The sequence below is a fragment of the Ursus arctos genome, unplaced genomic scaffold (genome assembly GCF_023065955.2).
Source record: "Ursus arctos isolate Adak ecotype North America unplaced genomic scaffold, UrsArc2.0 scaffold_22, whole genome shotgun sequence".
NCBI lineage: Eukaryota > Metazoa > Chordata > Mammalia > Carnivora > Ursidae > Ursus > Ursus arctos.
The window spans coordinates 51105651-51128131 of record NW_026622897.1 but is presented as its reverse complement, the minus strand read 5'-3'; the positions used below and the strand labels follow the sequence as shown (position 1 = coordinate 51128131).

At 40.6% G+C, this 22481-nt stretch overlaps 1 protein-coding gene across 3 annotated transcripts in view; it reads right to left on the bottom strand.

Annotated features, from left to right (window-relative positions):
- Positions 1 to 22481, bottom strand: part of PAK1 (p21 (RAC1) activated kinase 1) — a 150115-nt gene that overhangs the window by 74945 nt on the left and 52689 nt on the right. Inside the window, exon 1 of one of the 3 annotated variants that reach the window (XM_026518166.4) lies at positions 11867 to 12070. The exons of 1 other annotated variant lie outside the window; for it this stretch is intronic. The gene's annotated coding sequence lies outside the window, so the exon portion shown is untranslated. Of the gene's footprint in view, positions 1 to 11866; positions 12071 to 22481 lie in introns of those variants that run through there. One more of the 3 variants, XM_026518169.4, reaches the window with a different exon arrangement.

Below are 22481 nucleotides of genomic sequence, written 5' to 3'. Positions count from 1 at the left end.
TTTCCACTTTACCACATCTGGATGCCACAGCCGCTAATATAAAAAGGGCCAAAATAACGATTTTAAGATACACATAACATCAAAGCCAGAAGCAACCTTTTAGAGGTCACCTAATCTGACCCTCTCATATAACAGGTAAGAATACTGAGGTCCAAAACAGAATGAAATTGCTTAAGATCATACAGCAATTTAAAGGTGGGACTGGAACCCATGTTTTCAAACTCCCTGCCAAAGAATTTTCCAAATATACCTGAGGTAATCCTATCCCCTCCGTACCTTTTCTGATCTGAATTCTGCTACTCTTGATTTAGGTAAGTCAAATCTAGCCAGTGGCAAAAACAGAACAATATAAACATATTTGGGCTGGACTTGATTGATATTTACTAAATGTCTTCCATGAGGCTAACTGCCAAAGAAGATAAATAAATTCTTGGTCCTCAAATCAGCCATGTGAAAGTTATGTATACCTTTTGCTGTCATTGCAGGTTCTTCATTTAAGTACAATTCAAATCAATAAATTTTTATGCGTACTTACATATAAGATGCCATGGTAGAAACCAGGGACAAAGAGATAAATAAATGAATAGGATCTAACTCTAGACATTCTCACAGTCGAGTAAGCAAGATACAAAGGATCCAGAAAACCACACTGCCAGGCCAACTGTGAATAGTGCTGTAAGAGCAGTATAGTGGTAAAATGTCAGAAGACACGAAAAGGAAAGACGGTATTGAATTTAGGTGATCAGTGAGGCTTCATAGAAGGGGTGGTGTTAAAAGCAGGGGCTTAAACAATAAATAAGTCAGACTAATGGTCTTTGACTCTGGACTATTAGAACCCCCTAGGAGCTTTTTAGAACACCAGCTGAAGTACTTAGGGGGCAGTATACTAATACATGCAACTTACTTCGAAATGTATTTTTAAAAAAATAAGATGGATTAATGGATGAACACTGGGGTGTGACGTAATATGCATGTCCATATATAATTTATAGTGGATGTGATAAAGCAAATATATGAAAATGTTAATTACAGAAGAATCTAGGTTGTGGATATACAGGTATTCACTATAAAATTCGTTAAACTTTGCTGTACTTTTGAAATTTCTCCTAATAAAAAGCTGGGGGTGGAGGGCAAATACCAATGCTGAGCTCTGATTTAATTGGTCTGAAATAGGTCCAGGCATTGGTATGGTACCTGGACCAAAAAAACCAGACAATAAATAAATGGACTATTTTGATGGAGAACGATAATGGCAAATGCATTCTAGACCAGAGGAATAGCAGAAGTGTGAAAGTACAGTGTGGCAGAATGCAACACAAAAATGAAAAAGTAGGACACAGAGATCAGAGAGCCTTTATGTTCTGTAACACATACAGCACTAGTCAGAAAAATGGTCCCTTCTAAGCAGTTTTAGATCCACGCAATGAATGTCCCATGTTAAAAATAAAAGATGACACTTGATTTAAAAAGGCTGTGGAGAGATGACAATGAGAAAAGAGGTGCTGCCTGGAGGAGAGGACCAGCTGCCATCCGTCTGCACTGAGGGCTCTGTGATGCCTTGAGCCTACACAATGGTACTTGGAGTTTTGGACAGTCCTATAAACTGCCTGAGAGAGTTGCTCAAATTCTAAAAAGTAGTTTCCCCAGAGAACATCCTGGACCAACTATCTTTACAAATAGAATTTCAGCCACCATTTGGCACTGATAGTTTAATAACCACTAACATTAGAAAACACTTTGGAATTTACAGAAAACTTAGAAATCTATTTGGTTGGCACCATTTTTCTCATTCATGCAAATATTTATTTATCACCTACTGTTTGCCAGGCTGTGCTAGGTGCCGGGGATAAAACAGTGAGCAAGTCAGAAGAAGCAAAATATCAGAGACACTGCCAGTCACCCAGAGCCAGCAGAGGCCGAGATCTGAAATAAAACTCCGTGTGACTACAGGACCACCTCTTTTTCTACAGCACATGTCATTGTTTACTCTAAAGGCAAAGGAATGAACTAGATAACCTCTAATAACCCCTCAGGCCATTATTTAAAATGAAGAAAGGAAAGGAAGAAGAAAAAATAAAACCTATTCCACATATTAATCACATTTGTCAGTCAACAACTCAGAGCAGCTGAGGCTGGCATGACCAACACTCCACCCAGAACTGGGGAGTACTCCATGCCCCTGACACCTGGTTATGAGAATCTGATCTTTAATTAAATTGTGCCAAGAGGTTTTCTTTGGCAGGAGCCTGTAATGCTGCAGTCTTGAATTCGCTGAGGGATGTCCTTCTGACACGTCAAAGGCACTCCCGCTACGCAGCCTCCAGCCACTTGCTCTGGTTTAGCAACAAGAAAGCAATTGCTGAGGTAGCAGGGAGGAAAACTCAAGGCTGTTTCTGGGTTGTTGGAAAAGCTACTTTAATTTCTGACACTGTTTCCTCATGTAAAATACATAAGACTGTACTTTATAGAGTCAAAATAATTTATTTTTTTAAAGATTTTATTTATTTGAGAGAGAGAAAGAGAGAGGAAGAGCATGAGTGGGGGTAGGAAGAGGGAAAAGCAGACTCCCCACTGAGCAGGTGGGGCTGGAGCCCAGGACCCCAGGATCACGACCTGAGCCCAAGGCAGAGGCTTACCTGACTGAGCCACCCAGGCGCCCTGGGTTATGTGAATTTAAAAGCGTATATGTATATGTATATGTATATGTATATGTATATGTATATGTATATGTATATAAGCACTTAGCATGCTGCCTGGCACAAAACAGATGTCCAATAAATATCTGTTCTTATCCCCCACTCATCTTTCCAGTTTCATCTCTACTATTCCTTAAACTTAGTCATTCCAGCTCAATATGCCTTCATGCCCCTGCCTTTGCCCACACTGTTCTCTCCGCCTAAGATGTCCCAACTTGTCTGCCAAGCAAACTCCTACTCATTCTTCAAGACCCAGTTTGATTCACTTTCTCTATGAAACCTTCACAGAAGCCCCCCTATTTCTATTTTTTCCCAAAAATGTAATAGCAGTTTATACATACTTCTGTGCAGCAGTTTCCATATTTCATATCAACCCCACCAGACCATGAACAAGTCAAGGGACAAAACTGAGTCTGATTGATCTATATCTCCAAGTCCCACCCAGCACAGACCTGGCACGCACTAGGTAATTAGCAAAGGTTCACTGACTAAGGCAGCCTGGTTTATAGGGAGGGGAAAAAAAAAGGAGCTAGAAGGATCCTGAAAAATCAGTTAGTTTCAAACCTTTATTTTATAGCTGGGAAGCTGAAACCCATAGAGGTATGAAATTTACCTAAGATCACTCAACGAAATAGTGAGGACATGATGAGACTCTGATTATTCTGATTCTTTTAAACACACTCTTTCTACACTAATTATAATTTGAGACAGAATGAACAAAGGTTTTTACCTGGAATTAGAAAGTATGGGAGCCAGAGAAGTAAAATGGAAAAGGCAGAGAGATTTGGGGTCCAAGACTTAAGTAGCCCTGTACCTTCACCTCCTCTTCCCTCCCCAATCACACCTACCCATCTTGCTCACTTCTACCACCCTTGCAGACAGCCACTAGAGTTACTTGCAGAAACCAGTACCAAAGGTCTTATAATCCTCTCCCTACCATATTGGAAAATTCCTGACCTGCAGCCCCAATTAAGCTATTCCCAACAGTTCAGAGAACAATTGAAATTTAAGCTTCAAACCATTAGACTTCCCAATGGATGCCCTGAACCGAGAAAATCATCACTAAAACCTGAGGCCCATACAATCTGAGAGCTGGAAGGCACCTATAAGGCCATCTGGTTCAACCACCCAAGAAACCCTGGAATCTACTCAGCTGTCTCCTGGATGGATGACTTGCTAGTCAATCTCTGCCTGAACATCCTGTGATTTCCCACACTGCCCCATGCTGCCTCAAAGGAACATTTTCTCTTGGAAGTATTAAGAACCACAGCTTGAAAATGGACTGCTCTCTCTCCTCCAAAAGATACTCAGGACTAAGTCAATCAAGCTTCCAGTGTCCATTTACTTCAGTCGTCCTCAGTCACCCAAAATCTTGTCCTCCAACTTTTCTGTATGCCCTCTAATCTCATCAAATTCTTCACCCCCTTCCTGATGCTGGATCCCTTTCACTATTTCCTCTGGATCTTCCCATTTGTCATAGGCTAACTCCCCTTGCCTCCTTTTCTTAAAAGGAACCTGGCTATCACCTGAAGAAGAGAGTTCTCCAGCAGCCCTCTCAACTGGAAGCTATTTTCTCTCTCATACCCTACCGATCAGTGCTGTCCTCAATTTTCAGTGATATTTCCAAACCATTCCTTTCTCTTCTTCTTGTAAAAACCTCTTTCCTTTGAGTAGCCTCCAGTGGTTGCTATCATACTTCCTTGCTGCCTAATACCCACTTCCTGGTCACCTCATTCAAAGGCTTTAGTTCCTAGATCAACCTTCTTCTGTACCCCTCCTGTTATCATTCTAGGTGACCTCTATACCCTTCCAACAATGATGACCCTTCCAACACTCTAGCCATTTCAACTGCTGACCTCCAGTCCAAGTTGGCCAATACTCCCATGATTACACCCTGGATCTTATCACCAAAATGTGTATCAACTCCAGTATCTGGAATGGATCCTATATATTGCAACACAACCTCCTATCCATGCAGCTCACTTCCTCAAGAACTTCTACTACAATTCCTAGACTTCATTTTGAGCTCTAATCCACTATCCATTAGTACCGCCTGCCTTCACTTCTCTTTTTCCTTAACTATAGTCCATCAAAATCACTCAAATATCACAACCCATCAATCCTCCAAAACTCAACGACAAAAAACCAAACAACTCAATTCAAAAATAGGCAAAGGACTTGAATAACATTTCTTCAAAGAAAATGTATGAATGACCAATAAGCACATGAAAAGACGTTCAACATCACAAATCATAAGGGAAATGCAAGTCAAAACTACAATGAGATAACACCTTGCACCATTAGGATGGCTACTATCAAAAAAAGAGAAACCAGTTAAGTGTTGGTGAGGATGTGGAGAAACTGGAACTCTGCACATTGTTGGTGGGAATGTAAGACGGTGCAGCTGCTGTGGGAAACAATACAGCAGTTCCTCAAAAAATTAAAAATAGAATTAGCATATGATGCAGCAATTCCACCTCTGGATATATACACAAAAATATTGAAAACAGAGTCTCAAAGAGATATTTGCACACCCACGTCCATAACTGTATTATTCACAACAGCGAAAAAGTGGAAGCCATACAAGTATTCATTGACCGATGAATAGATAAGCAAAATGCAGTATACACATACAATCAAATATTATTCAGAAAAGGACAGAAATTCTTTAATATGTGACAACATGGATGAACCTTGAGAACATTATGCTAAGTGAAATAAACCAATCACAAAAAGGCAAATACCGTATGATTCCACTAATATGAGGTACTTAGCGTAGTCAAAATCATAAAGACAAAAAGTAAAATAGTGGCCGCCAGGGGATGGTGGGAGGGAAGAATGGGGAGTTATTGTTTAATAGGCACACAGTTTCAGGTTTACAAGATGAGGAGTTATAAGATGAATGGTGCTGGTGGCTGCATACTAATGTTAATGTATTTAATTTAATGCCGCTAACCCATACACTTAAATAATTAAGATGGTGAGTTTTATGTTACGCATATTTTACCACAATAAAAAAAGAGAAAAAAATTAGGGAAATTAGAATTTACTATCCAATAGATACACTACAATGTGCTGAAAGTTCACAATGGTATCACAGTCATATTACCACAGGAGCCTGTTAATGCTGGGGAAGAGGCCAATGAACTGAGACTTCAGACATTAATTATGAGCAATGGATAACTGATACTCAGTAAAATCTGCAGGATGATAAGACAGCTTATAACAGGATTTCACTGTACATGTAAACTTTAAATAAATCTGATCAATGGAAACAAGTCTAATAAAACACACACACACAAAACAATCAACCCCCTTGTCTTCTCTCCTTTTCCAAAATGCAACTGGCAAAATCCCAGCTTTGGGAGAGTTGAACTCTAACTTTCTCCCAACTGTCTCTGTACTGAGGTAGCTGAATGTCCTAAAGAACATTACCTGATTGGCTGCTTTCACTGAAAATTGTGAATACCTTTCTGCAAATGATTACCTTGCCTCAAATGGGCATTCGATTAAGACTTCCCACTCACCCCTTCCCCTTCGCTTATGAACTCACCTTCTGTGAGCAAACAGAAATCTTTGCAGGAGAACTCCATCTTCCCATTCCCAAATCTATATGCCTCCCCCTGCACCTGCAATACCCATTTACAATGAAGGAGGTATTCCTACTCTCATCAAAAGCCATTCCCTATTCTCCCTCACTTGCACTCTCTCTTACCTGGAATGATCTCTTTCAGCTACATTAATCAACTAATCAATGAATCTCTCTCCCCTACTCCCTCTCCCTCTCTCTCTTTTAGATATATTCAGTCATTCAACGTATATTTATTGAGCAGCTACAATGTACCAGTACTAATCCAGCTGAATAAGACAAAGTTCCTGTGTTTGTGGATTTTATGGACTAGTAAGAGAAGCAGACAAAAGAAATAAGCCAATATACAATGTCAAGTCCATAATGAAAATTAAAGAGTAGTACATGTGACTGTGGCAGGGGGTGGAGGGTAGCCAGTGATGGGTGGTATATAAGACATGATGATCAGGACAGGCTTCTCTGAGGAAGAGACACTTAAGACCTGAATGAAATGAAACAACTAATCACAGTAATATCTGGAAGCATTTTAAACAGAGGGAGCAATAAGTACAAATTCCTAGATGAGAATATTTGGGGCATGTAGAGTAGCAAAAAGGACAGCAAGACAAAAGTTTAGTGAACAAGGAGAAACATGGTAGAAAACTAAAGTTAGAGGGACAATCAGAGGTCAGATTATACAGGACTTTACAGGCCACAGTAATAAGTTTGGATTTTGTATCAAACACGAGAAGAATTTTGAGTAGTGATCTGATTTGTGTTTTAAATAGACCACTCTGGCTGCAGAGAACAGACTGAAGGGGAGCAAAGGAAAAGTGAAGAGACCATTAAGAAACTATTACAATAATCCGGATGGGAACTGATGGTAGCTTGAATGGACTGCAGTAGGGATACAGTAGTACAGCAAAGGTAGATATTTTGAAGGTAGAGCCAAATGGCTTATTTAGAAATTGGGTGTACAGTGTGAAGGGGGAAAAATGAAGGTGATCTCCAAATTTTTGGCCTGATCTGTGAATACTGAGTGAATATGAACATGCTATAGTGTCTCCTATTCAAAGACACATATACACATACACCCCTCCCTTGACACCAACATCTTCCTCAAAATACATTTATTTGTTTCCCTTCATAGCAAAGCTTCTCAGAAGAACTGTCCATTTACACTATCTCCACTTCCTCCCCTTCTCTTCACCAAGTAACACTCTGTATTTCACCAAGAGTCTTGTCGAGATTACCAACCATCTCCGTGTTGCCAAATCAAATGATTACTATTCTGTCCTCACCTTACTCAATCTCTCTGCAGCATTCACCTGGCTTTCCTTCTATCTTTCTGTATACTCCTATCTGCTTTGCAGACTCTTCCTAGCTATCCTCGACATGTCCAAGGTTAAGAACCTCCTTTCCTCATATGCTACACTCTTGTCTAGATGATCTCATCCATTCCTATAGCTTTACTTATTACTTATATGTTGATGATGCCAAAGTTTCTACCTTTAGCCCAAAAGCTCTCTTTCAGACTAATAACCATCTGTTAGACAATTCTGCCTGCATTTCTTTAAGTACCTAAACCTAAAACGAACAAATGAAACTCTTGGTTTTCACAGCTTCTATCATGAATTATATTTGTTTATTTATTATACATCTCCAGCAATAAACAGTAAGCTTCACAAAGAAGCAACTAAGTCTTTTGTGTTTACCAGTGTATACCTAGCAACAAAACAGGGCTCGGCAAGAGTAGGCACCAAGATTTACTAGACCCTGTCTCTAGCCTCAAAACAGTCACATACTAATGGGATAGGCAGATTCATAAACCACAATGACAGTAAGACGTGGTAAGTGCAACTGTGAGTGGTGAGAGGAAGAACATGAGTGTTTCATGAATCCCAAAGAGGGGCCCTTAATAGCCTAGGAGTCAATGAAGACTTTCTTAAGAAGATAATATAAGAGTTTATTTTTGCAAGAATAGCCATTAAGTGCCTACTAGATATATTTTTAGATAATTACTTTTAAGCTTTATAATAACTCTTCAAAGTAGGTGTAAATATATTCCATTTTATATACGAAGTTTAGAAAGATTAAAAACCAAGCAGTTAGTAGGCGGTGGAACCAAAATCTGAACTGAGGTCAGTATGCTTTTAAATCCCTCCCCCTTCCTCCTTTTCTTCTTCTTTTTTTTGCTGTATCACAAGGTACCACCAAAAATAGTATCTTTTATACTTGCCACCTACTATTTGTTTGACTTAAAAGAAATACCTTTTGAACTCAGTTTTTAGCATGGGGTTCAATTACCAGTCTCTAAATCATCCTTGTTCTAACTCCCTCCTTTTCCTTTGTTATTAAGGATTGAGGCTCAGTTTTAAACTAGTCAGTGAGCAACACTAGGCATTTCTTTTTTTATTATTATTAAAGTTTTTATTTATTTTATTCATTTGAGAGAGAGAGAGCAAGAACAAGGAGGAGAGCCAGAGGGAGAAGCAGACTCCCCACTGAGCAGGGAGCCCAATACGGGGCTCCATCCTAGGACCCTGGGATCATGACCTGAGCTGAAGGCAGCCCTTTAGCGACTGAGCCACCCAGGCGCCCCCTAGGCAATTCTTTTATGCTACAGCATCTGAGCATTTTTCATGGCTGAAAATGCATTCAGGAACAACCACAGTAAAACATCTGTAGAGAACTTCACAGTTTACAAATTAGGTTCACACATTCATTATTTCATTTGATCTTCATCAACCCTATGAGGCATTAAATCCCTATTTTACAGAGGCCAATGGAAATGAAATGCCTAGCCTAGCTCCATCTGGACTCCACAGCCCACCAGAAATTGAATTTAAGAAAATAGAGGGGTGTGGAAAGGGAGGAAGAGAGTAAATGACTTATAGAGGAAGCTCACCCAAGTGGCCTAGAGCCAGGAGAAATTAACAGGGACTAAGTCAGTTTCCTTTCCAAGATAATGAGTGTTTGGCCATAGCACAGTGACCCACCACATGGACCTGCTCTTTCTTCATCTCAGTAATACCTTTAGTCCAGCTCCACAGGTAGGAAAAATATAAAAAAAACCTCTCTGTATGCATACACAGCATCAGAAGAGAACATGGCATAGAGAACAGATACCGCCTTTAGAGAAGACCTGAATTTAGGCCCCAGCTCTGCTACTGACTTGCTGATTAAAAAAGTTTCCTCCTTCTATGTTATCACAGACCCTTGTGCTTCTATCACATATACTTAACACATGAGGTTACAGATGCCCATACTCCTTGACCTGCAATGGAAGGCAGCAACCGAGTCCAATTTCTATCTTTGCCTCCTCAGCACCTGGCACCATAACCAACATAGAATAGGTGATCCAGAGGATGTGTGATGATGAATGTCATATTCAAAGCTTTTTGTATACATGTACATTCCACATTACAGTCTAGACAGTGAGTGCCAGGAAAATAGCAACCTTGTCTTCTTATCTCTGCTTCCCCTCTCACTCTCCCACTTCGAGGACACTGCTCAAGAAAAATCAGTTGGGTAGAAACGAAGCAGTCCAAAAAGCCAGACTTCGGAGGGAAAGAAATTAACCTATATGGTCCTCTTTCCCAGACCGTAGTTTTCCCCACCACACCTACCTCTACCCCCAAGTAACCCCTATCTTGCCAAGTCCACTCTCTTCTTCAAAAGATCATTGTTCTTCTTCCCCAGGACTCCACCTTCTCTCTCCCTACCCCATCCTTACTCTCCCCTCTTCTTCCATAGGCTCGCAAGTCACCTCTTTTCCTCCAGGTAAGCAATGCTTCAAAGCTGCCATAGTTTTTGTTTCCAGCTACTTGTCTCACAAAAGACAGTCTGGGCCTGTGCCCAGCCCTATTGGACACCTTGCTCTTCTCCCACTCTAGTCTTCAAGCTCTCCCCTTCTCATCTTACTTACTCCCTACTGCCTACCGCTGCCTCCTCCCCCCTGCGAAGGAAGTGGGGGTCAAATCCTGGAAGAAAGACTGCTTATTGGCAGTCCCAAAGCAAGACACAGAGGAAGTAAGTAAAGAGACTGGCATTTGGGGAAGACAGAATTTGTAGATGAAAGCTGAAAGTAAGGAAGTTAGGTAGGAAACACAGTGTTTGGACCTTACAAACACCACAACAAAGGTCCCTACAAACCTATTAATAATGAGAAAGCTTAACCAACAATTCTACTTCCTGTATTTCTTTTTTAAGATTTTATTTTTAAGTAATTTCTACACCTAATGCAGGGCTCAAACTTACAACCCTGAGGTCATGAGTCCCACACTCTACAGACTGAGCCAGCCAGGCGACCCTTAACCAACAACTCTAAAAGGAAAAGAGAAGAAAGCCTAACCAAGAGAAGGACCCAAGAGAGGGAAGGAAAAGCTAGGTATGGAGGGGAAAGGATAAGAAAGGGAAGTATGAGGAGAGCAGGAAGAAGGAAGAAAGTGGAGGGTGGGAGAAAAGATGGGTAAGGGAGAAGGAAAAATGATCAGGAGTAGGAAGTAGAAAGAAAAATGGAGAAAAGAAGACAAAGAGGCCGAATCACAGAAAAACTCAGGGGAGGAGAGAGATCAAAATAATCAAGGTAGGTTAGCATCAGGCCTAACATGTGTTTCTTAGTTCCAGATGATCAAGAAGGAAAGAATTATTGTGAGTAAGACATTACACAGCCCCCAAGGTCTGTCATTAAGTAGGCTGAGTAAGGAGGGGGCTCCAGAGAAGGTAGCCTAGTTTAAAACAGCTTTACACCCAAGTATCAAATCATTGGCCGGTTCGGAAAAAAACCATTAACATGCCTTGACCTGTTTCATTCCAACCCCACCTCCCTACACCCAACATATCTACACTCAACACCAAAATAATCAGCATTTTCAGCCTCTGCCTTGTCCATGAAGTATCTGGGTCCTCAGCAGATCAGCAAGATGCCATCCAAAAGGCCGGCCGGAGGGCAGGATACAAAGGTCTGCTTCTCAAGTCCCTGTCTCCTACACTGTTGAGGAGGGCATCTCTGCAGCCTGTTCTAGGGCTTTAACCAGCTCACCTTTCCAAAAGGCAGTCTGTAACTCTCGGGAAGCCAGAGTTACAAACAGAAGGGCAAGCTCCTCACTGCACAGGTAAGGAAACTGAGGCCCACAGAGGCTGCCTGACCATACCAGCTTCCTTAGGTCTCCTATCTCCTGGTTTACTCCACCTCTTAACAGGTCACTTATAATATAATGCCCCTACCCAGCACCCAAGAGAAAACCCCCCCATGGTCCAAACAGGCCGGCAGCTAAGCCAAGACAGAGAAAAGCATCACCCTAACCACCAAGCAAAAGGGTTTTAGCAAACGAGAGCGCCTCCTGAAACACAGCAGTTCCCCCCAAAACCAGCTTCTCCTTCACAGCCTTCCCTAGCCAGGGCTCTGGTTCCAGGTGCTGGCCTAGCTGTAGGCCAGCTCATCTGAGGGTTCAGCCCTCAGCCCCTTCTCTCACTTAGGGCCTCTTTAAGACCCTAAATCCACCCGGCTGCGCGGCACCACTCCCCGGAAGCCGGCGGAGACCCCTCCCCCTCCCCAGCAGCGCCCAGCTGGGCGCGCCCCAGGGTGGGCCAGTATTACCTGGTGGGGGGAGCTGGCCCCGGCATCTCTGGCGACTGTTTTTGTCGCAGAGCCGCACCTCTCCCGGCCCTCCGGCCGCACAACGCCCTGGCTCCACCCGCGCCGCTCTACTCTGCTGGGGCCGGGCTCCCAGCAGCTCAGCCGCCCCAGCTCCCGCTCCCGGTGCAGCACGCTCCCGCCCTCGCAGGGCGCAGCAAAGGCGCAGCTTCGGGGTTGGCGAAGCAGAAGGGGCGGGGGAAGAAGGGAGGGAAGGAGGCGGGAGGAAACCGCGCTTCTCCTTTCCCCAAGCTCTGAGGGCGGGGAGACTAGTACCTTCCCACCCTCTCAGCTCTTCTTCCCCATCTAGTCTCCAGCAGGAGGTAATTTCTCACCGGGGCCAGGCTTTCCAGGGCCTGTCAGATTCCTGGGTGAGCCCCAGAGTCAAGGAAGAGAACCAGAACCCTTCTGTGCCTTAGTTTCTGCAGCTGTGTCTGGACTCCAGGGCAAGTCAGATCAAACCTAGGATTTTATCAGATTAGCCTTCTGGTAAAGAGATGCACCCACCCCTCTACCCCACCAACAAAGGTGTCCAGGGAAACAAATGTCCTAGGGAAAACTCTAGGTGAGCACTTATAGCTGCTTCTAAGCAAAGAAAGCTCAGCAGCAGCTACCAGTTATTAAGTGCTATTGTGTACCAGGTGCTTTACGATATGTTATGTCTACCTCACCACAACCTTATGAAGTAAGCTCTCTACCAAATCACATGTCAAAACTGAGGTCCAGGAGGAGTGTGGTTTCATACAATAAGTATTTCTTAAGCACATATTGTGAGTCAGGCATTGTAATGAGCCCAGAGCTGAACAACACATTACAGGACATTCACCAACCCTGGCCCAGATCCCCTAAATCCCACTAGTGCCCCCTCAATAATTTAACAACAACAAAAAACAAACAAACAAACAAACAAAAAAACCCCACCTTCATACATACCCAAATGCTCCCTAAGAAATAATAGTGTCTCACCAACTTCCCCTCTACACCCTGCTCTTGAGACATGGCAGGAGTCAGATTATGCAAGGTCTCCCAGGTCAGAGCTAGGAGTTTGGGTTTTGTTTTAAGTTGTAACAGTCGGAAGGCTTTGGAAGATTTTAAGCAGAATGACAAGATCTAATTTACATCTTTAACAGGATCACTGACTGCCGAATGGAGAATAAAGGAGAGAATGGTGGAAAACAAGAAAACAAGTTAGTAGATTCTTACAAAAGTCCAGGCAAAAGATGGGAATGATTTAGACTAATATATTGGAAGATAAGCCAAAACAAAACAAGCATTTTCTAAAGATACAGCTCAGACCCAGCAGCAGCTGCAGAACTTGGTGAAAGACAAAATGTAATGGGTGAAAGAGGGCAGTGACTTTCCCAAGACCACACAGCTAGAAAATGGCCAAGTCATCCCAACTTTGATCTGACTCCTAAACCTATGTTTTATTTCTCTCTACCATGTTAGTCATCTTTATATCAACTGCCATACCCTGCCCCTGCTGCATAGCAAAGAGAGGTAACCAGCATTATGGCCGATCAATGATTTGAGTGTGCTAGAGAGAAATTTTATGGTTTTTATCCATTTCCCCTGCCTGATATCTATAACTCCATTCAATATGCCCATCATTTAACTGCAGAAGGATGTAGGGGAAGAACTCCAATAAGGATAGAAAAAACTCTTCTGTTAAGTATCTTTCACCTTTCCAGACCCTGAGTACCCATGCTAGTCCAATTACAGGAAGTCCCAAATTCGGTGGAGGACAGAGGGAATTTCTTAAAGACATCCATATTATAGAGAGACATGGTAATAACATAGAGTGGGGGAACTGCTGCAGTATGACAACTCAGCTTCAAAGTAGTTTTAGGGGGCGCCTGGGTGGCACAGCGGTTGAGCGTCTGCCTTCGGCTCAGGGCGTGATCCCGGCGTTGTGGGATCGAGCCCCACATCAGGCTCCTCTGCTAGGAGCCTGCTTCCTCTCCCACTCCCCCTGCTTGTGTTCCCTCTCTCGCTGGCTGTCTCTATCTCTGTTAAATAAATAAATAAAATCTTTAAAAAAAAAAAAAAGAAAACAAAGTAGTTTTAGGATGTTCTTTTGACGGCACGCCCTTCTCTCAACTTATACAGAGTGGATGAACAGCAGAAACAGTCCTCTGCCTTGGACATAGTTTTTCAAAGTAATCATCAATAATCATGGCATCTGATGTTACCTAGCTTTCCAACCCATGCAGCATCCCCCCTTACAGATGGTTTTCCACATTCTGCTGAAATACACGTGGGACAGAGAGCTCTCTTGGAAATAGCACTATTAGACAATGCTTCTTAACATTCAGCCAGGTGCCTCTCTGTAAACTTCCAATTCTGCCTCCTGGAGCACTTAGAAAACATCCTTCAAGACAAATACTAAAAGCTTTCAGATATGTGTTATGGTAATCTATCAAGCCCCTGCACTTTTTCTCTTCTCCAGGATAGATACTCCCAGTTTTATTAATCACCTGGTCATTCAATAACTATTGAAGTGTCTTGTATAAGCCACCAAGGATAGACACATCAGTGAACAGGACCACACCCTCAAGGAGCTTATGGTTTTAGTATGATGGTTTTCAACTCTCTCTTTGTATAAAAATTACCTGGGAAACTTTAAAAATATATACTGAAGTCCCAGCACAGATTTTGACTCAGTTGGTCTGAAATGTGTCACAGGCAATATATTTTTATGGATGTAACTATAGCTACACAGATATCCATCTATATAGAAGACTAACATTAGCTGACTTCAAGACCTACTATAAAGCTACAGTGATCAAGGCAGTATGGTATTGGTAAAAGAATAGATCACTGAAACAGAACAGAGAGTCTGAAATAGACCTACACAAATACAGTCAACTGATCTTTGACAAAGAGCAAAGTAAATTCAATGAAGAAAGAAGAGTCTTTTCAACAAATGGTGCTAGAATAACTAGACATGCAAAAAATAATGATAATAATTGGTCTGGACACAGACTTCTCACTTTACACAAAAATTAACTCAAGATGTATCATAGGCATAAATGTAAACTGAAAAACTATAAAATGATAGAAGATAACATAGGAGATCTAGATGACCTTAGTTTAGTTATGACTTTTTAGATACAGCAAAATCATGATCCATAAAAGAACAAGCCGGTAAACTGAACTTTATTAAAATATAGAACTTCTGTTCTGCAAAAGATACTATTAAGAGAATGAAAAGACAAGTCATAGACTTGAGAAAATACTGGCAAAACATATATCTGATAAAGAACTTGTACCCAAACAACAGATGTTGGCAAGGATGCAGAGAAAGAGGAACCCTCTTACACTGCTGGTGGGAATGCAAACTGGTGCAGCCAGACTGGATAACAGTATGGAGGTTCCTCAAAAAGTTAAAAATAGAATTACCCCATGATCCAGCAATTGTACTACTAGGTATTTACCCAAAGGATACAAAAATAGATTCGAAGGGATACATGCACCCTGATGTTTATAGCAGCATTATCAACAATAGCCAAACTATGGAAAGAACCCAAATGTCTATCAACCAATGAATGGATAAAGAAGATGTGGTATGTATATATGTGTGTGTGTGTGTATGCATATATACATATATATATGATGGACTATTCCTCAGCCATCAAAAAGAATGAAATCTTGCCATTTGCAATGATGTGGATGGAGCTAGAGTGTGTTATGCTAAGCAAAATAAGTCAGAAAAGGCCAGTACCATATGATTTCACTCATATGTGGAATTTAAAAAACAAAACAGATGAACATACGAGAAGGGGGGAAAAAAGAGAGAAGGAAGCAAACCATAAAAGACTCAACTATAGAGAACAACCTCAGGGTTGATAGAAGAAGGTAGGTAGGGGATGGGCTAAATGGGTGATGGGAAATAAAGAGGTCTCTTGTTATGATGAACACTGGGTGTTATTTTAAGTTATTTGAATTTGTAAGTTATTTTGTAGTTATTTGTAAGTTATATTGTAGTTATTTGAATCACTAAATTCTACTTCTGAAACCAATATTACACAATGTGTTAACCACCTAGAATTTAAATAAAAATTTGAAGTAAACAAAAAAAGAACTTGTATCCAAAATGTACAAAGAACTCTGAAATCTCAACAGCAATAAACAAACAACCCAATCAAAAAATGGACAAAAGATCTGAACAGACACCTTACCAAAGAAGTTATAGAGAACATGAAGAGATGATATCATATGTCATTATGGACAGTAATGAAGTACAACTACATACCTATTAGAATGGCTAAAATCCAAAACACTGATAACACCAAATGTGGGTGAGTATATGCAGCAACAAGAATTCTCATTCACTGCTGACGGAATGCAAAATGGCACAGCCACTTTGGGAGACAGTTTGGCAGTTTCTTATAAAGTTAAACATAGGTTTACCATACAATCCAGCAGTTGCACTCCTAGGTATTTATCCAAGCACATTGAAAATTTATGTCCACACAAATCCTACCCACAAATATTTATTGCAGCCTTATGTATAATTGCCAAAATATATAAGCAACCAAGATATCCTTCAATAGATAAATGGTTAAACACACATCCATACAATGGTGTGTCATTCAGCAATAAAAAGAAATGAACTATCAAACCACAAAAAGACAAAGAAAAACCGTAAGTGGAAAAATATCAAGTAAAAAGGTAGTCTGAAAAGTATGATATTCTGGAAAATGCAAAACAATAGAAGCAGCAAAAATATCTGTGGTTGTGAGGGGTTCAGAATTGGGGTAGGATAAGGATGAAGGGGTGGGGTAAGGATGAAGAGGTGGAACACGGGATTTTTAAGGCAGTGAAACTATTCTATATAATATTATAATAGTGGATACATAACATTGTGTATTTGTCAAAACCCGCAGAACTATACAACACAAAGAGCGGACCCTAATATAAACTATGGACTTCCGTTAGTAATAATGTGTCAATATTGGTTCATCAATTGTACCACACTAATGCAAGATGTTGATAATTGACAAAGTACACGGGGGAGTGGTAGAGAGAGAGTATATGGGAGCTCTTTGTATTTTTTGGTCAATTTTTCTTTAAGCCCAAAACTGCTCTAAATATAAAATGTATCAAAATAAAATAAAAAATAAAAGTATCAAGCAAAATAAAAGACATATAAGATAAAGTTCATTTTCTTTTTTACTGGATTCATTAGACATAAAATTACTCTGTCAAATTGCTATAAAAGTATCTAAACACTCTCAATTTTTATGCTTATCTCGTTGTAGATTGAGAACAGTTCAGACTCTACTTTGGGTAGTGTTGATCTAGGGCACCCTCCAGTAAACATAGTCCTGTTTGCCATGACCCTCTTACTACCTGGTACCCTACAGGGAACATGACACTCTAAGTGAAGTCTGTCCCCTTCAGAACGTAGTTGGACTGGGGCGCCTGGGTGGCACAGCGGTTGGGCGTCTGCCTTCGGCTCAGGGCGTGATCCCAGCGTTCTGGGATCGAGCCCCACATCAGGCTCCTCTGCTATGAGCCTGCTTCTTCCTCTCCCACTCCCCCTGCTTGTGTTCCCTCTCTCGCTGGCTGTCTCTATCTCTGTCAAATAAATAAATAAAACCTTTAAAAAAAAAAAAGAACATAGTTGGACTATCGCCTCCGCTAACTCTACTTACTTCCAATAATTTAGTCTGAAGTTGCATTAGTTTTTAGCCACTTCAATGTCTTTGGCTGACATTGAGCTTAGGCAGCCAAAACCACCATTTCTGTAAGAATAGCATCATGCTAGGTCTCCTCCAGCCCGCCCATATGTTGCCATTTCTTCAAGACTTAAAATGTAGAACTCCTCTGTCATCCTCCTTAAATTTCAGCTTGTTGGCTTCAACCCATCTTTGCAAGTTCTCTTGCTCACTCTCTCTCTGCCATCTAGCATAGTTTTCCCTTCCAGTCTTTATCACCTGCAAATCCATTAAGTATGCTATCTCTTCAAACATTTATCAAACATCTCCCCTGTACCCTCACCCATGTTAGGCTTCAGGGATTAAAGACAACCTAGAAATGGTCTATGTCTCCACTAATCACCACTAACAATGGAGGCTAGCAAATATAAAACTAAAAAGACCCACACTAGAAAACTGAACAAACAAAATGAATAAGATAACGTAGAAAAAACAATAAAACATTAGCATACAGTATAAGGCAGGACCACTGGCATCTTCAGCAGGTAAGATCAAATTCAGGCATCTTCTATTCTAGATTTCAGTTCTCTCAAAACCAGATGCTGGTTTGGTTATAGAAGCCTAACTAGCTGTCTGACTCCTAGAGAAGCTCTTTTAATGGTGGGAGCTACTACAGGAAGCCTGGCTAAGCTTGGCTCCCTCTAATAAAACAGAAGACTCATGAAAATGAGGCATACTGGTGAGAAGCCAGCATTCATTTTATTACTAAAGGCTAATAATCAAGGAAGCTTTATTCCTGAGGGCTAATAATCAATCCAACTTAGAATCAAGGAAGAAACTATGAGCTTAAGAAATGAAAAAGTAGAATCAAATGAGGGAGAAGGGTCTTCAGAGGAAAAACTGTATATTCAAAGAAAGAAATTAAATCTTAGAGATATCAAATAACTTGCCCAAGTTTACACAAGTTAGCAGTTAACTTGTTTTAAGCGCAGTCACTCCTTGCATTTATATAGGCCTTTGGTTTACAAAGTAAATAATTCACAAGTTATCCTTCCGAGCGATGGACCCTGACCAGTAATGTTTTGTCTGTGTAGTCACTTTAGGCCTGACCAGGCCCTTTTAGGTTACTCACCTGGCTTATATAGGCATATGAGTTTGCAACCCCTGGTAACACTATATAAAGGCTTATGATTGGTAATAATTAGCAAATTTTGTTTAGACACTATAGGTTTCAACCTAACGGCTTATGTATAGTGATTATAGTGCCCACAGGATTTGAAAAAGATTGTTTTTATTTGATTATTTTGCAACTGCAAATAATTTTTAAGAACAATACATTTACTGTATGAGAATTACAATCTTCCCGTATCACCAAGTTAAATGTAAGAGGAAGTCAGTCAACAATGATGACTTTGCTTATCAAGTAGTTATCTAACATACCATTCTTTCTTGTAATCAGATGTCAGGGCCAGTTGCCTATTAATGACTACGAAATGAGGTGAAGTACGAAATAAATAACAGTAATAGCTTACAAAAATACTGCAAGAAAAGAAATAAGCAATGAAGGGATGGAAATAGAAAAGGGGGCAAAACCTATTCAGCAGCAGTTACAAAGCAAATAAACCAAAATGTACTTGAAGTTCAAACAAGGTCAAAAAAAGTTCAGAGAAGGGAGACATTAATTACATCTGTAGAGATGGGGGAAGTTTTGCAGAGGAGACAGTATTTGGGCTGGGTACTTTAGAAGTAGAATTTTTATACATAGAGGTATTGAGATTGGGGATAAAGGTAGAGAATTCCCTTAAGGGGAACCACAAAAGCAAAGACTCAAAGGAGGAAAAAGTATGCACTCTGTTTAGCAAAAAGTAAACAGTCTAGTCATTCAAGGAAACAGCAAATAATCTCATCATGAATTCACTATTGACTGAATATGTTCTACATGCCAGACACAGTGCTAGTCATGAGGGATGCAAACATGAGGAAAATTACTTCTTACTTTCAAGAAGCAAAGCATTTAAAAAAGGAGAAGAAGAAGAAGAAGAAGAAGAAGAAGAAGAAGAAGAAGAAGAAGAAGAAGAAGCAACACATTTTTAAATACAACAGAAAACAAAGCCATGTCACTGACAGACTTAACACGTCCAAATTTTGTTCCTTCTTCAGTTGCCTCCCTCTCAGTAAATAGCAATTCAACTCTTTGAGTTACTTAGTCAAAAATTTGACTCTGGTTAAGTTAATTCCAAGGTACCGTATGACTTTGGTGCTATTGTAAATGGGATGGATTCCCTAATTTCTTTATCTTCAGTCTCATTATTCGTGTATAGAAATGCAACTGATTTCTGAGCATTGATTTTGTATCCCGCCACATTACTGAATTGCTCTATAACTTCTAATAGTTTGGGAGTGGATTCTTTTGGGTTTTCCATATAGAGTATCATGTCATCTGCGAAGAGAGACAGTTTGACTTCTTCTTTGCCGATTTGGATACCTTTGATCCCTTTTTGTTCCCTGATTGCTGTTGCAAGGACTTCTAGTACTATGTTGAATAATAATGGCAAGAGTGGGCATCCTTGTCCTGTTCCTGATCTTAAGGGAAAAGCTTCCAGCTTTTCCCCATTGAGAATGATATTTGCTGTAGGCTTTTCATAGATGGTTTTTATGAGATTGAGGAATGTACCCTCTATCCCTACACTATGAAGGGTTTTAATCAGGAAAGGATGCTGTATTTTGTCAAATGCTTTTTCTGCATCTATTGAGAGAATCATATGATTTTTGGCTTTTTATTTTTATTTATTTATTTTTTTTTTTGCTGATAAAGTCTATGACACTGATAGATTTGCAAATGTTGAACCACCCTTGCATCCCAGGGATGAATCCCACTTGGTCATGATGGATAATCCTTTTAATGTACTGTTTGATCCTATTATCTAGGATCTTGTTGAGAATATTCTAGAAACTACAAATCACTCTTGAAAGACATTGAAGAAGACACAAAAAGATGGAAAAATATTCCATGCTCATGGATCGGAAGAATTAACATAGTTAAAATGTCCATGCTACCCAGAGCAATCTACATTTTCAATGCCATCCCGATCAAAATACCGATGACATTTTTCAAAGAACTGGAACAAATAGCCCTTAAATTTGTGTGGAACCAGAAAAGGCCCCGAATCGCCAAGGAATTGTTGAAAAGGAAAAACAAAGCTGGGGGCATCACAATGCCGGATTTCAAGCTGTACTACAAAGCTGTGATCACAAAGACGTCATGGTACTGGCACAAAAACAGACACATAGACCAGTGGAACAGAATAGAGAACCCAGAAATGGACCCTCGGCTCTTTGGGCAACTAATCTTTGATAAAGCAGGAAAAAACATCCAGCGGAAAAAAGACAGTCTCTTCAATAAATGGTGCTGGGGAAATTGGACAGCTACATGCAAAAGAATGAAACTTGACCACTCTCTCACACCATACACAAAGATAAACTCCAAATGGATGAAAGACCTCGATGTGAGACAGGAATCCATCAAAATCCTAGAGGAGAGCATAGACAGCAACGTCTACGACATCAGCCACAGCAACCTTTTTCATGACACATCTCCAAAGGCAAGAGAAACAAAAGATAAAACGAACTTGTGGGACTTCATCAAGATAAAAAGCTTCTGCACAGCCAAGGAAACAGTCAACAAAACTAAGAGGCAGCCCACGGAATGGAAGAATATATTTGCAAATGATACTACAGATAAAAGACTGGTATCCAAGATCTACAAAAAACTTCTCAAACTCAATACACGAGAAACAAATAAACAAATCAAAAAATGGGCAGAAGATATGAACAGCCACTTTTCCAATGATGACATACAAATGGCTAACAGACACATGAAAAAATGTTCAAAATCATTAGCCATCAGGTAAATTCAAATCAAAACCACACTAAGATACCACCTTACGCCAGTTAGAATGGCAAAAATTGACAAGGCAAGAAACAACAATTGTTGGAGAGGATGTGGAGAAAGGGGATCCCTCCTACATTGTTGGTGGGAATGCAAGCTGGTACAGCCACTCTGGAAAACAGTGTGGAGGTCCCTTAAAAGGTTAAAAATTGAGCTACCCTATGACCCAGCCATTGCAATACTGGGTATTTACCCCAAAGATACAGACGTAGTGAAGAGAAGGGCCATATGCACCCTAATGTTCATAGCAGCATTGTCCACAATAGCTAAATCGTGGAAGGAGCCGAGATGCCCTTCAACAGATGACTGGATTAAGAAGTTGTGGTCCATATATACAAAGGAATATTACTCAGCTATCAAAAAGAACGATTTCTCAACATTTGCTGCAACATGGACGGCACTGGAGGAGATAATGCTAAGTGAAATAAGTCAAGCAGAGAAAGACAATTATCATATGGTTTCTCTCATCTATGGAACATAAGAACTAGGAAGATTGGTAGGAGAAGAAAGGGATAAAGAAAGGGGAGTAATCAGAAGTTGGGAATGAAGCATGAGAGACTATGGACTCTGAGAAACAAACTGCAGGCTTCAGAGGGGAGGGGGGTGGGGGAATGGGATAGGCTGGTGATGGATGGTAAGGAGGGCACGTATTGCATGGTGCACTGGGTGTTATACGCAACTGATGAATCATCAAGCTTTGCATCGGAAACCAGGGATGTACTGTATGGTGACTAACATAATATAATAAAAAAATATTTTAAAAAATTTGATTCATCTTTGACTCTACTTTTTCTATCACCTCTACATCAAATCCAACACAAAGAACAACACACTGATGACCCAGTTCAATGAGGCAATGATTGCCATTACTTCTGATCATTAGATGCTAGGATGGGTAGCACTGCCACTTCTGACAGTGCAAGAATTCAAGCTCAGCGCAAGAGCCACTAGCATCAATACCACTTCA